The sequence below is a fragment of the Balaenoptera musculus genome, chromosome 14 (assembly GCF_009873245.2).
Source record: "Balaenoptera musculus isolate JJ_BM4_2016_0621 chromosome 14, mBalMus1.pri.v3, whole genome shotgun sequence".
In the NCBI taxonomy this organism is placed as follows: Eukaryota; Metazoa; Chordata; class Mammalia; order Artiodactyla; family Balaenopteridae; genus Balaenoptera; species Balaenoptera musculus.
Genome location: NC_045798.1, coordinates 47,864,426 through 47,879,421, shown reverse-complemented (window position 1 = coordinate 47,879,421; position 14,996 = coordinate 47,864,426).

Sequence of the window (14,996 nt, the reverse complement as noted above, 5' to 3'; positions counted from 1 at the left end):
TCAAAATGGATTAAAGACCTAAGTGTAAGACCAGACACTATAAAACTCTTAGAGGAAAACATAGGAAAAACACTCTTTGACATAAACCACAGCAAGATCTTTTTTGACCCACCTCCTAGAGTAACAGAAATAAAAACAAAGATAAACAAATGGGACTTAATTAAACTTAAAAGCTTTTGCACAGCAAAGGAAACCATAAACAAGACAAAAAGACAACCCTCAGAATGGGAGAAAATATTTGCAAATGAAACAACAGACAAAGGATTAATCTCCAAAATATACAAACAGCTCATGGAGCTCAATATCAAAAAAACAAACAATCCAATTAAAAAATGGATGGAAGACCTAAATAGACATTTCACCAAGAAAGATATACAGATGGCCAAGAGGCACATGAAAAGATGCTGAACATCACTAATTATTAGAGAAATACAAATCAAAACTACAATGAGATATCACCTCAAACTGGTCAGAATGGCCATTATCAAAAACTCTAGAAACAATAAATGCTGGAAAGGGTGTGGTGAAAAGGGAACCCTCCTGCACTGTTGGTGGGAATGTAAGTTTATACAACCACTATAGAAAACAGTATGGAGGTTCCCTAAAAAACTAAAAATAGAACTACCATATGATCCAGCAATCCCACTACTGGGCATATACCCTGAGAAAAGCATAATTCAAAAACAGACATGTACCACAGTGTTCATTGCAGCACTATCTACAATAGCCAGTATGTGGAATCAACCTAAACATCCATCGACAGATGAATGGATCAAGAAGATGTGCCACATATATACAATGGAATACTACTCAGCCATAAAAAGAAATGAAATTGAGTTATTTGTAGTGAGGTGGATGGACCTAGAGTCTGTCATAAAGAGTGAAGTAAGGCAGAAAGAGAAAAACAAATACTGTATGCTAACGCATATATATGGAATCTAAAAAAAAATGGTACTGATGAACCTAGTGGCAGGGCAGGAATAAAGATGTAGACATAGAGAATGGACTTGAGGACACAGGTTGGGAGGGGGAAGCTAGGGCGAAGTGAGAGTAGCATCGACGTATATACACTACCGAATGTAAAATAGCTAGTGGGAAGCAGCAGCATAGCACAGGGAGATCAGATCGGTGCTTTGCGATGACCTAGAGGGGTGGGATAGGGAGGGTGGGAGGGAGGCTCAAGAGGGAGGGGATATGGGGACGTGTATGCATACGGCTGATTCACTTTGTTGTACAACAGAAACTAACACAGTACTGTGAAGCAATTATACTCCAATAAAGATCTATTAAAAAAAAAAAAGAATGTCTCCACAGCGGACTGCGCAGAATGACAACAAGGGACCAGACAGAGGGATGGATGTTTCAGTGGATGCTTTTGAGGACACATGACATCAGGAGCAGATGGGACCTCAGCTGTTAAGTTTAGGCACAAGCCTAGGGGTAAAAGATGGAAATCCTGAACTGGCTGCAATTAAATATCTCCCACTTATGTGGATAGGGACCCAAAATAATAGTTATGGTTACAAAAAAATAAAGGTATTTATTATATACGTCTCTTTTTGTGAGCTGAGATGTGAAACTGAGACTCCTGACTGCATTCTGTGTGTCGGGACAAGCAGCTCACATTCGAAGTTAGCAAATTGGAAGCAGGGAGATAAGAAGCAAGAGTTCCTACAGGACTGTTGGAGTCTGTTTTGGACCCTAATTACAGCATATGGACAGAGCCTTGTTACGAATCTCACGGAGAGTCATGGAGGCATGGCTGAAATCCAACTATAATGTGTTTTGACTACAGTTAATGGATACCTTTTACATTTCCTTCTTTCTGGGGTTGTCAATGATGCTCTTTAAGGCAGAAGCTACACTTGGCTTGTCTAACACACCTCCAGTTTCCCTCACTTGTACCCCACACCTAGGAAACTTTTTCAAGCTCATCATGGAATCTGAAGTTGGATCCCAGGAAAATGTCTGCCTTTGGTTGCCGGTCCTCCTCTGGTCTTCCTTTCTCCCAGGTAATATGGAAGGAACAGGCATTCGTGAACAGGAAACCCAGTGCTTGAGATTCTAGGCCTTATGGATTGCTCTGAAAGCCTCTTAAACTATCGGGAAAGTATATTTCTCTTAGGAATGTGATTCTCAAGATCCCCATGGAATATGAGTACATTCTAGACCTGAGGGTAGCAGACCATGAGTGTAAAAAACTTCTTAACAGGAAACAGTACAGAGAGATTGCAACAAAGATCCGAAAGACTTTGTATCTTTCTTCCTGTAGTGCCTGTTTCCTTCACCTGACTCTCCTTCCCCCCGTCAAAAAAATAGTTTTTCAGGAACAGAGTTATAGATACAGAGAATAAACAGGTGGTTGCCAGAGGAGATGGGGTGGGGGGAAGAAATAAATAGGTGAGAGAGATTAAGGGGTGTGGACTTCCAGCTGCAAAATAAATGAGTCATAGGTATGAAGTGTACAGTTCGGGGAATATAGTCAATAACTATGTAATATGTTTATCTGGTGACAGATGGTAACCAGACGTGTAGTGGTGATCATTCTGAAATGTATAGAAATATTGAATCACTATGTTGTGCAACAGGAACTAACATAGTGCTGTAGGTCAAGTACACTTCAAAAACAAACAAACTGGGCTTCCCTGGTGGCGCAGTGGTTGAGAATCTGCCTGCCAATGCAGGGGACACGGGTTCGAGCCCTGGTCTGGGAGGATCCCACATGCCACGGAGCAACTGGGTCCGTGAGCCACAATTACTGAGCCTGCGCGTCTGGAGCCTGTGCTCCGCAACAAGAGAGGCCGCAATGGTGAGAGGCCCGCGCACCGCGATGAAGAGTGGTCCCCACTTGCCACAACAAGAGAAAGCCCTCGCATAGAAACGAAGACCCAACACAGTCATAAATAAATAATTAATTAATTAAAAGAACGTGAATTTCTTTAAAAAAAAAAAAAAGTTGTTACAGCTCAATTTAAAAAAAAACAAACAAACTCATAGATAAAGAGATCGGATTTGTGGTACCCAGAGGCAGAGGGTAGGAGGAGGGGGAATTGAATGAAGGCAGTCAAAAGGCACAGGCTTCCAGGTATGAGATAAATAAGATCTGCTTTCACCTTCTGAGAGGGTCCACATTCTGTCCGTGGAATGTGTATCTCTCTAAATAAACTTGTTTTCACTTAAAAAAAAAAAGATAAATAATATTAGGGGGCTTCCCTGGTGGCACAGTGATTAAGAATCTGCCTGCCAATGCAGGGGACACAGGTTTGAGCCCTGGTCCGGGAAGATACCACATGCCGCGGAGCAACTAAGTCCATGCACCACAACTACTGAGCCTGCGAACCACAACTACCGAACCCATGTGCCACAACTACTGAGCCCATGTGCCACAACTACTGAAGCCCGCACGCCTAGAGCCCATGCTCCGCAACAAGAGAAGCTACTGCAATGAGAAGCCTGCTAGCTGCAACTAGAGAAAGCCCATGCACAAAAACGAAGACCGACCCAATGCAGCCAAAAATTAAATAAATAAATAAATTTATTAAAAATAATAATAATAAATAAATAAGTACTAGGGATGTAAGGTACAACATGGTAAATATAATGAACATTGCTATGAGTTCTATATGAAAGTTAGGAGAGTAAACCCTAAGAGTTCTCATCACAAGGAAAACTATTTTTTTCTGCTTCTTTAATTTTGTATCTCCATGAGATGATGGGTGTTTACCATACACTGTGATAATTATTTCACAGTGTATGTAACTCAAATCATTATGTATGTAGGCAAATCACCTTAAGCTTACACAGTGCTGTATGTCAATTATTTCGCAATAAAACTGGATGAAAAAAAAGTTTTGTAAGTTATTTCATTAATTTCCCAATGCTAACTTTTTATGAAATCTTATAAGCACTTCTATAACATACTGAGGAGGTACATAAATTTAAATTTAATTAAATGGATCTAGGAAAAAGGAAAAGAATGGGGGGGGTGTGGTGACTAGAGAAGTCCCTGGGCAGCTAGGGGGACACAAATTCAATAGGGGTCCAGCCAAGTGAAGGGCAGAAGAGCTCCTAAGACATCTGCACCCCCTGGCGCTGAACAGACTAAATCATGTTCTTCACACAGATCTTCTAAGCCCCTCCCCACATTACCGTCTCTTACCCCATTTTTCAAAATTGTGGTAAGTTACTGTATTAGTCAGCGTTCTCCAGGGAAACAGAACCGATAGGATGTATATATAGATAGAGAAAGAAATTTATTTTAAGGAATTGGCTCACGTCATTGTGGAGGCTTGCCAGTCCAAACTCTGCAGAGTGGGCCGGCAGGTTGGAGACCCAGAGAAAAGCTGATGCTGCAGCTTGTGTTCAAAGGCAGTCTGCTGGCAGGATCTCCTCTTCTTCTGGGGACCTCTGTCTTTTGTCTCTTCAACCCTTCAACTGATTAGATGAGGCTCACCCACAGTACGAAGAGTAATCTGCTACTCAAAGGCTACTGATTTAAATGTTAATATCATCTAAAAATACTTTCACAGGGACATTTAGGCTTGTGTTTGACCAAGTATCTGGACACTGTGGCCTAGCCAGGTTGACACAGGAAATGAACCATCCTGTGATGGTTACCTTTTTGCTGCTCTTCTTTTATTGCCAGACTCTTCATGATCACCTGTTTATGGGATGGCTACTGGTCATGCTAGAGGTGACTACTGTTGCCACTAAATACAAGTGGCTTGATTGTCAGCTACACCCCTGGCTGAAGACAAAGATGTTATGTATCATAGTTCACAAGGACCATGAATGACAATATAGTCACATCTTTGATCAAAGGACTGGGAGTAACCTTTGAGACGTCAAGAAGCCAGCTGGCTGAGGGAGTGAGGAACAATTCTATTTCTACACAGAATGATCCTTCTTCAAATCTCTGCACTGGTTTCATAGAAGAAGCTCTTCTGCTAAGAGGCAGCCCACAAAGAAACAGAGTGGGGGAAATCTCCACAGCACGATCAGATAAACAGCGTCCTGCCATCACTACAAAAGGATCAACAGGTGGCTCAGAAAGTTCTGCAACCCTAATCTAGTTCAGCTGGCCTGGTGCCATTAAGAATTCACCCCAAGCTCCAACTGGTCCAGAGCGGGCATCCACTGATACCCATTCATCTACTTCATGAGATTGCCCAAGAGGTTTAATGCCCTCAAACTCCAGTCCAGTTTACTCCTCCTGTAGCTCAGGCTTGCAAACACCTGGAAGAAGGGATGAATCATTCCTTCTTCATGCTTTGGTTGCACTTATGTATGGCACTCATTACCCAAAAGTATAGTTATTATTTACAAATCTTCCTCTCCCAAGTAACTAACTGAAATCAGCCTCATTGAAATTTGTAACTCCAGTACTTGGCACTTAATAGGTGCTTGGTAAACATTTGCTGGGAGAAATGGGAATAAACTATGGAAAATCAGTATCTAGAAAATGCTCTAATTTCTATAAGCCTACCCCAATGCCACTAGGCGCATAGCATTTTTTTATGGGCACAGAGGCCAACAAAACCACATGTTTTTGTCCTGAGTGTTTTTGTCCAATAAGAACTAACATTTCCCACTGGGAAGAAATGTAAGGCTTTGTTGTGATCTATTGTTACGGGTTTCCTGTGTACACACCAACGCTTCATGGTTTGGTTGAGCCAAATCAGACTTACGTGCAAAATGACATAAGAGTACTTCCCAAGAGTGGGGTTGTGTATGCCCGATACTAACACAGTTTAAAAGGCACTCATCAATATGAATGTATTCAGTGTAGGCTCACTCCATTCATTCTCAAGAAAATTTCAGCCAAATACCCAATAACCACAGCTTGTCAGTTGTTCTTTAAGTAAATATGGTGTTTTTTCATGGAATGAGAAAAGCAGCTAAATCAGTTCACATCTCAAGCAATCACATAAGTGCTTTTCCTCAAAAACATGTAAGTTGAGAACATGGATCATTGGCTATTTGGGTCAGCTAAGATGACACTGTTATAGGCCCTGAGATACAATCACTAAAGTGCCACTAATCTGGTTTAACAACTAGCAGGTGGCACGTTCCATGTGCCCAACACAATGTGCGTCATCCAGCCTGTTTTCCCCTGTGTTGGCTTTTTTGTTTCGTTTTGTTTTACAGTGTCCTGCAGAAGTAAGCCACCCAGATGTGTGCTGAAATGACAACTACTTTACAAAGAATACGTAAATGACACTACCTGCTGTGCAACAACAGAAAGAGAGCATGAGGTAAACAAGGTCCCACACAGTGCGCAAGACCAGACTGGTGCACTGGGGGATGAACTTGACTCTGCTACGTTGGATTGTTCAAGTGTCTGGTGTCAATGGCACTGCTTAAGCCTTTGCTGCTTCTGGCAGGAGAAATCTTGCTGGGCAGAAGCAAAGGAAATTTGAGAGACTAGTCTTCTTTCTTCCTTCCATTTTCTGGGCTCCAGCTTTTAACTCGCAATAACATTAAGCCTGGGTCACTTTAACCACAAAAATTACTGAGGAAGAAAAGCTTGAGTGTATGATTCACTTCATTGTCGTCGACTGTGAATGGAACGGATCTCTGAAGCACTCAGCCGGTGTGTCTGGCCCCTGGTCCTTCTTGACACGTGGGCATTCCTCTGCAGCTGTCCCCTAACTTTTTCTCTTGAAACCCATTTTCATTCTGAAAGATGATTGAGGACCCCCAAAGAAATTTTATTGTTCTGAGCTACCTATCAATATGACCTTATTAAAAACTAAAACTGAGGGAATTCCCCAGTGGTCCAGTGGATAGGAATCCGGGCTGTCACTGCTGAGGGCCCTGGTTCAACCCCTGATCAGGGAATTAAAATCCATAAGCCACACGGCATGACCAAAAGGAAAAAAAAAAAAAATTAAAACTGAGAAAAAATTTTAACTGAATGTAATTCATTTTAAAATAACAATTTAAAACCTAGTGTCTGTTCACATAAATAATATACTTTAATGAAAAATAAGTACATATTAAAAGACAAAAATGAATTAGTGAGAAGAGTGGCATCGTTTTCTGTTTCTGCAAATCTCTTAATGTCTGGCTTAATAGAAGACAGTTGGATTCTCAGATGCACTTCTGTGTTCAATTCCTTGTAACGTATTGTTATGATTAAAGTATATGAAGAAAATTTGGCCTCAAACAGAAATGTCAGTTGAAAAAGGAAGGAGTGTTTTAATAGCTTTTTTGGGATAATTGTGGCGGATCTTCTCAAATACTACACCCAAACTTGACAAGCTGTAGTTTCTTAAACCACATCAATGAACTTTTCGTACTCTGTTATATTAAAATCTGTTGGTCCATCTTGCATTTTGAATGGATCCTCTACTTATGCATTGTAACATCATTCATCTTTTAGAAAATCTAGATCTTCCAAACGTTAACACATTTAATTGTACATTATTAGATAAGTCTCTTTGTTAACATCACCATCAATCTCATCAGAAATGTTTATAAGTATTTGGGAAACTGTCAAATTCGTGATGGCAGATACAAGTTTTCCACAATTCTAACTTTCTCTTGAAAGCTCCATTTTTATCATTGACAATAAATACTGCTAGTTGGTTTCCTGGACATTTTAGGCTCATTCCATTCATTTGCCAAAAAATTTCTGTCAAATACCTAATAACCATAGTTTTGTCTGTCAGTTGTTCTTTAAGTAAATATGGTGTTCCAGGAAAAAAACAACTAGTTCAGCTCACATCTCAAGCAATCACACCAATAATTTTCCTCAAGGCAAAGATCGTATTTTGGAATGTAGCAAAAGTGCTCTGTGTGAACTTTCCACTTTGTCACACATAATGTTAAAAAGATGTGCACTCAAAGGTCTAGGTTAAAAAGATGTGCACTCAAAGGTCTAGATTAACAAAATTACTTTTTATAGCTTCATCAGGACATTTTAAAGGTAGACTGTTCTGTTGTTGTTTTTACTGCAAGTGCCTGGCAGTAAAGAATACAATGACTACTGTGCCAGTGCCTTTGCGTCAAGGTGCATTGTCAACACAGCCAAAAAAAAGAAAAGCCAAAATGTCAATATTTTATGAAAATAGTTTGACCTGTGGAGCCCTAAAAGGGTCTCAGGGACACTCAGGGGCCTGTGGACCACACTTTGAGAACCGTTGCCTTATAGTGAGGGGAAAGATAGCATGAGACTCAAAAAGACTGGGGTTTAAACCCTTAGCTAAGAACTTCAGCTACTTATTAGCTACCTGAGCATGGGAAAGAAACTCTCTGAGTCTAAACTTTCTTATGTGTAAAATAGAAATAATAAAATAAATGGGCATGATTAGCATGTTTTAAAAATTATATGTATAAAGTTAGTGCCTAGAATATAGACCAAACTAGGGTATGAACCAGAGATGTGTGTAAAAGGGAGTTCATGAACAAAGGAAAATATGGAAAACTACACTGTTCTTTACTTAACATATTCATGAATTCATTCCAAAATATTTACAGAGAGCCACAGCCAGACACTGTGCTAGGTGATGGGGATATAGAAACAAATGACATGAACCCTGCTCTTAAATAGTTTACGGGGGCATTTAAATCACGTAAGATTCAATCTGATGAGTGTTATAAAAAAAGGTATACACCAAGTGCCAGGGTCAAGCAGTAAAATACCTGCTTATAATCTATGGCTGGATTTAGGAAGCCAGTTTCAAAGGAGAGATGGGCTCTTGGGGCAATCCGAGTGGAGAAGACTACAGAAAGCCTGGTTTTGACAGGGTTTACTGCTCACCAAAGTGCCAGGTGGGCTAAGAAGGAGTGGGGGAGCCCCACCATTCTGAAGTACAAACTATGCCCACAGATGGGGAGGAGAGTCACAGCGACAGTGCCATGAGCACCGGATTTTCAGGTCCCCACCATGGTGGTGGGAAGCAGCAGCAGCTGATACTCATACATACATCATGGGAACCTTCGGCTATAGATAAATAATGTTCAGCTGTTCTATGACTGAGGCCTTTGCTTCAACAGGTGCTGCTATGGGTTCTGGGCCCTCGAGTTGCTGACTTTGTGTGGCCAGAAGGAGAAGATGTTCATGGAGGAGGTGAGATGTGATTCATTGCAGGTTTGGGTAAGAATAAAAGGGAAAGAAAAACATTTGCTTCAAGTGTCATAATTTAAGCCGCTGGTCACTGTTTCCATGGAGCTGGCTCCCCGGATGAGAGTTCTGAAGAGTTATGTCTGGGCCTGGGACACAAAAGAATGACACCTCACCTCACAGATGAAGTCATCATTGTTTTCAGACAAAGCAGACAGGACATACAGGCTACTGTTCCATCTTCATCTGAGAGAGGAAAAAGAGAGATAATGAATTACCATGGTAATGTGTCATCTTACATGTGAGCTTAAGGAATTTACTACCAGCAGTAGACATTTCAAGGCTGAGGACTATGAGACAAGAATAACCAGGGACTTCCCTGGTGGTCCAGTGGGTAAGACAGAGGGCTCCCAATGGAGGGGTCCCAGGTTCGATCCCTGGTCGGGGAACTAGATCCCACATGCCGCAGCTAAAGATCCCACGTGCTGTGCAACTAAGACCTGGTGCAGCCAAAATAAATAAATACATATTAAAAAAAAAAAAAGAATAACCAGCATATCTCACAAACTGGCCCTAAAACCGGTCCTGCATGGTGAAGTGACTTGAATAGATTTAACTACCCTAGAAACTTCTGAGGATGACTCTATCATAGGTTATCTTTTGCACTAATGTAGATATTTTCCAGTATGACTTTATGAACAATGGAAAGAGAGATAAGTTCACAGTCATACCTTTACATCATGGTATCCTTATTAAATGTATGGTTAAATGTTTGGATGGGCAGTTGGATGGACGGATGGGAAAGTGGGTTAGTGGTGGTTTGGTGTGAAATGTGAACTTGAGAGCTAAAGATGAAATACATTTTGGAAGAAATTAAAATCTTCTAAGGAAGGGTGCTTCAGGAGAGCTGTGTGGGGTCATTTGCCCAGAGAATGGAGAGCACAATTCAGAGTCATAGCTCTGGCCTTGATCTGGACATTGGAAATCACTGTGAACATCTCAAATACTCCAGGGCACTTACTTTCTGTCTAACTGCTGTGGTATCAGGAGAGTTAGGGGTAATTCTTCTGGGAGCTTTGAGATCAGAGACAGCCTCAGAATCTCTCAGGTTTGAGAGTTATTTGGTGTCTGTAATCCTCCCACATAACAATTCATGATCATGGGGCATCCTTCAACCTCCATTGAGCTTAACTTGAGATCCATAGCCATGGATAGAATTCAGGGGTTCTGTGAATTAAATAGAGGAAATATTATAATTACATCTTAATATCTTTTACCTCTATTTAAAATATATCTTTTCCCTCCATCACAAAAATAGGCAACAAACCCTAGTGGTACCTGTGACTTTGTCATCAATAAAAATAACAAATATTTTCATATCAGATCACAGTATGTTGATATCTCAAAATATTCTTTATACTCATTGCTGATTTGAATTATGGTAGTTATTTGGCCCACAGCTAGATCTTGTCATTTAATACATTAGTAGACACATGTATTACTATGTCACAAACGTATTTGTTTTGCTAACTGTATTTTAATATAATTGGTTTCCTTTGTAATTCTATGTATTTTATTTGTGCATTTAAAACTTTATTCTGCTCCAAAGGAGACATACAGATGGCCAAGAGACACATGAAAAGATGCTCAACATCACTAATTATTAGAGAAATGCAAATCAAAACTACAATGAGATATCACCTCACACTGGTCAGAATGGCCATCATCAAAAAGTCTACCAAATGTAAAATAGATAGCTAGTGGGAAGCAGTCGCATAGCACAGGGAGATCAGCTCGGTGCTTTGTGACCACCTAGAGGGGTGGGATAGGGAGGGTGGAAGGGAGATGCAAGAGGGAGGAGATATGGGGATATATGTATATGTATAGCTGAGTTACTTTGTTATAAAGCAGAAACTAACACACCACTGTAAAGCAATTATACTCCAATAAAGATGTTAAAGAAAAAATGTCTACAAACTATAAATGGGAGAGGGTGTGGAGAAAAGGGACCCCTCCTACACTGTTGGTAAGAATGTAAATTGGTACAGCCACTATGGAGAACAGTATGGAGGTTCCTTAAAAAACTAAAAATAGAGCTACTTTATAATCCAGCAATCCCACTCCTGGGCATATATCCAGAGAAAAACATGGTTCAAAAGGATACATGCACCCCAATATTCATTACAGCACTGTTTACAGTAGCCAAGACATGGAAGCAACCTAAATGTCCATTGACAGATGAATGGATAAAGAAGATGTGGTACATATACACAATGGAATACTACTCAGCCATTAAAAAGAATGAAATAATGCCCTTTGCAGCAACATGGATGAACCTGGAGATTATCATACTAAGTAAAGTGAGTCAGACAGAGAAAGACAAATATCATATGATATCACTTATATGTGGAATCTTTAAAAAGTGATACAAACGATCTTATTTATAAAACAGAAATAGACTCACAGACTTAGAAAACAAACTTATGGTTACCAAAGGGGAAAGGTGAGGGGGAGGGATAAACTGGGAGTTTGGGATTGACATACACACTACACTATATTTAAAATAGATAACCAACAAGGACCTACCGTATAGCACAGGGAACTCTGCTCCATATTCTGTAATAACCTAAGTGGGAAAAGAATTTGAAAAAGAATAGATATATGTATATGTATAACTGAATCACTTTGCTGTACACCTGAAACTAACACAATGTTGTAAATCAGCTATAATCCAATATAAAATAAATTTTTTTTCTAAAAAGACAATAAAAAATTAAAAGTTACAAACAAATATTTTCAAAAGCAGAATTACACTCATTATTTTATGGGGGAAAATTATATTTGCATAATGTGGTATGTTAGTATTTTTAGTACATTTTAGTATATTTGAAGAGACGTGAAGTGAGGTCCCAATTAAGAGAGCAGACACAGGGCTTCAAAAGTCTGAAAACTGCACTGGACCATACAACCCAGCAATCCCACTACTGGGCATATACCCTGAGAAAACCATAATTCAAAGAGTGTCATGTACTACAATGTTCACTGCAGCTCTATTTACAATAGCCAGGACATGGAAGCAACCTACGTGTCCATCGATAGATGAATGGATAAAGAAGATGTGGCGCATATATACAATGGAATATTACTCAGCCATAAAACGGAACGAAATTGAGTTATTTGTAGTGAGGTGGTTGGACCTAGAGTCTGTCATACAGAGTGAAGTAAGTCAGAAAGAGAAAAACAAATACTGTTTGCTAACACATATATATGGAATCCAAAAAAAAAAGGTTATGAAGAACCTAGGGGCAGGACAGGAATAAAGACACAGACGTCAAGAATGGACTTGAGCACATGGGGAGAGGGAAGGGTAAGCTGGGATGAAGTGAGAGAGTAGCATGGACATATATACACTACCAAATGTAAAATAGATAGCTAGTGGGAAGCAGCCACCTAGCACAGGGAGATCAGCTCAGTGCTTTGTGACCACCTAGAGGTGTGGGATAGGGAGGGTGGGAAGGAGACGCTAGAGGGAGGGGATATGGGGATATATGTATATGTATAGCTGATTCACTTTGTTATAAAGCAGAAACTAACACACCATTGTAAAGCAATTATACTACAATAAAGATGTTTTAAAAAAAAAACAAAAAAACTGCACCAGCCTGAAGTTGTAACTTGTCCTCTTGACTCCCATGAGGTTCAGACTTTATGCCCTGGGAAGATTCCCAACCATGGCATCCTTTTCACCTTCCTCTCACCAGCTTCTCCATCCTCTCATCACCCTCTCTCAGCCCTCGCTTTCAGCTTCACCCCTCTGCCCCTGGCACTCCACCTTCTGAGTCCCAGTCTTAACATTCCTTCAGTGACAAAGGTGGGCTTATCTGGAGGTCTCTGAGGAAACCAGACACAGCATTTCTGGTGGAGAGAGGAAAAGCCAAGAAAAATGACACAGTAGAATTCCAACTCACAGAAGACCAGGTGCCCTCCCTTAGAGGTTCACAGATCTGGGCAGAGGAAAGTCCAGCTAACATCCCACCCAAGCAGAATACACATTCTTTTCAATTGCACATGGAACATTCTCCAGGATAGATCACATACTAGGCCACAAAACAAGTCTCAATAATTTAAGAGGATTGAAATCATATCAAGTATCTTTCCTGACCACAGCAGTATGAGGCTAGAAATTAACAACAAGAAACAAACTGCAAAATACACAAACATGTGGAGGCTAAACAATATGATACTAAACAACTAATGAGTCACTGGAAAAATCAAAGAGGAAATTAAAAAGTACCTGGACACTGGGACTTCCCTGGTGGCACAGTGGTTAAGAATCTGCCTGCGAATGCAAGGGACACAGGTTCAATGTCTGGTCTGGGAAGATCCCACATGCCACAGAGCAACTAAGCCCATGCACCACAAAAACTGAGCCTGTGCCCTAGAGCCCACGAGCCACAACTACTGAGCCCGTGCTCCCCAACAAGAGAAGCCACCGCAATGAGAAGCCCATGCACTGCAATGAAGAGTAGACCCCGCTCTCTGCAACTAGTGATAGCCCGTGTGCAGCAGCAAAGACCCAGTGCAGCCAAAAATAAATAAAAAATAATAATAATTAAAAAAAAATTTTAAAGATATGTGGAGACAAATGAAAACGAAAAGACAATGAACCAAAATCTATGGGATACAGCAAAAGCAGTTCTAAGAGGAAGTTTATAGCAATACAATCCTACCTCAGGAAACAAGAAAAATCCCGAATAGACCATTTAACCTTACACCCAAAGGAACTAGGAAAAGAAGAACAAACAAAACCTAAAGTTCGAAGGAAAGAAATAATAAAGATCAGAATGGAAACAAATGAAATAGAAACTAGAAAAAAAAGAAAAGAAAGAAAGTAAGAAAGAAGACCCAAAAAAATGAAATCAGAAATGAAAGAGAGGTTACAACTGACAGTACAGAAATACAAAGGATCATAAGAGATTACTACCAGCAATTATACACCAATAGAATAGACAACCTAGAAGAAATGAATAAATTCCTGGAAATGTACAATCTCCTAAGACAGAAACAGGAAGAAATAGAAAATATGAAACAAACTGCCATTAATGAAATCAAATTAGTAATAAAAAACTCTCAAGAAACAAATGTCCAGGACCAGATGGCTTCAAGGGTGAATTCTACCAAATATTTACAGAAGAGTTAAGATCTAACCTTCTCAAATTATTCCAAAAACTTGAAGAGGAATGAAAGCTTCTGAACTTATTCTACAAGGTCAGCAATGACCCTGATATCAAAATGAAAGACATCACAAAAAAGGAAAATTAAAGTTCAATATCACTGATGAACATGATGCAAAAATCCTCAATAAAATATACCAAAACCAAATGCAACAACACATTGGATCATACACCATGGTCAAATCTGCAAAACAATCAATGTGATACACCACATTAACAAACTGAAGAACAAAAATCATATGACCATCTCAATAGATGCAGAAAAAGCTTTTGACAAAATTCAACGTCCATTTACGATTAAAAAAATACTCTTAACAAAGTGGGTATAAAGGAAACATTTCTCAATATAATAAAGGCCATATATGGCAAGCCTACAGCTAACATCATAATCAATGGTGAAAAGCTAAACGCTTTTCCTCTTAGATCAAGAACAAGACAAGGATGCCCACTCTCACCACTTTTATTCAACATAGTATTGGAAGTCACAGCCATGAAAATCAGACAAGAAAAATAAATAAAAGAAATCTAAATTGGAAAGAAGTAAAATTGTCACTGTTTGCAGATGACATCATACTATATATAGAAAATCCTAAAGATGCTACCAAAAAATCATTAGAACAAATAAATGAATTCAGTAAAGTTGCAGGATATAAAATTAATATTCTGAAATCTGTTGTGTTTCTATGCACTAATAA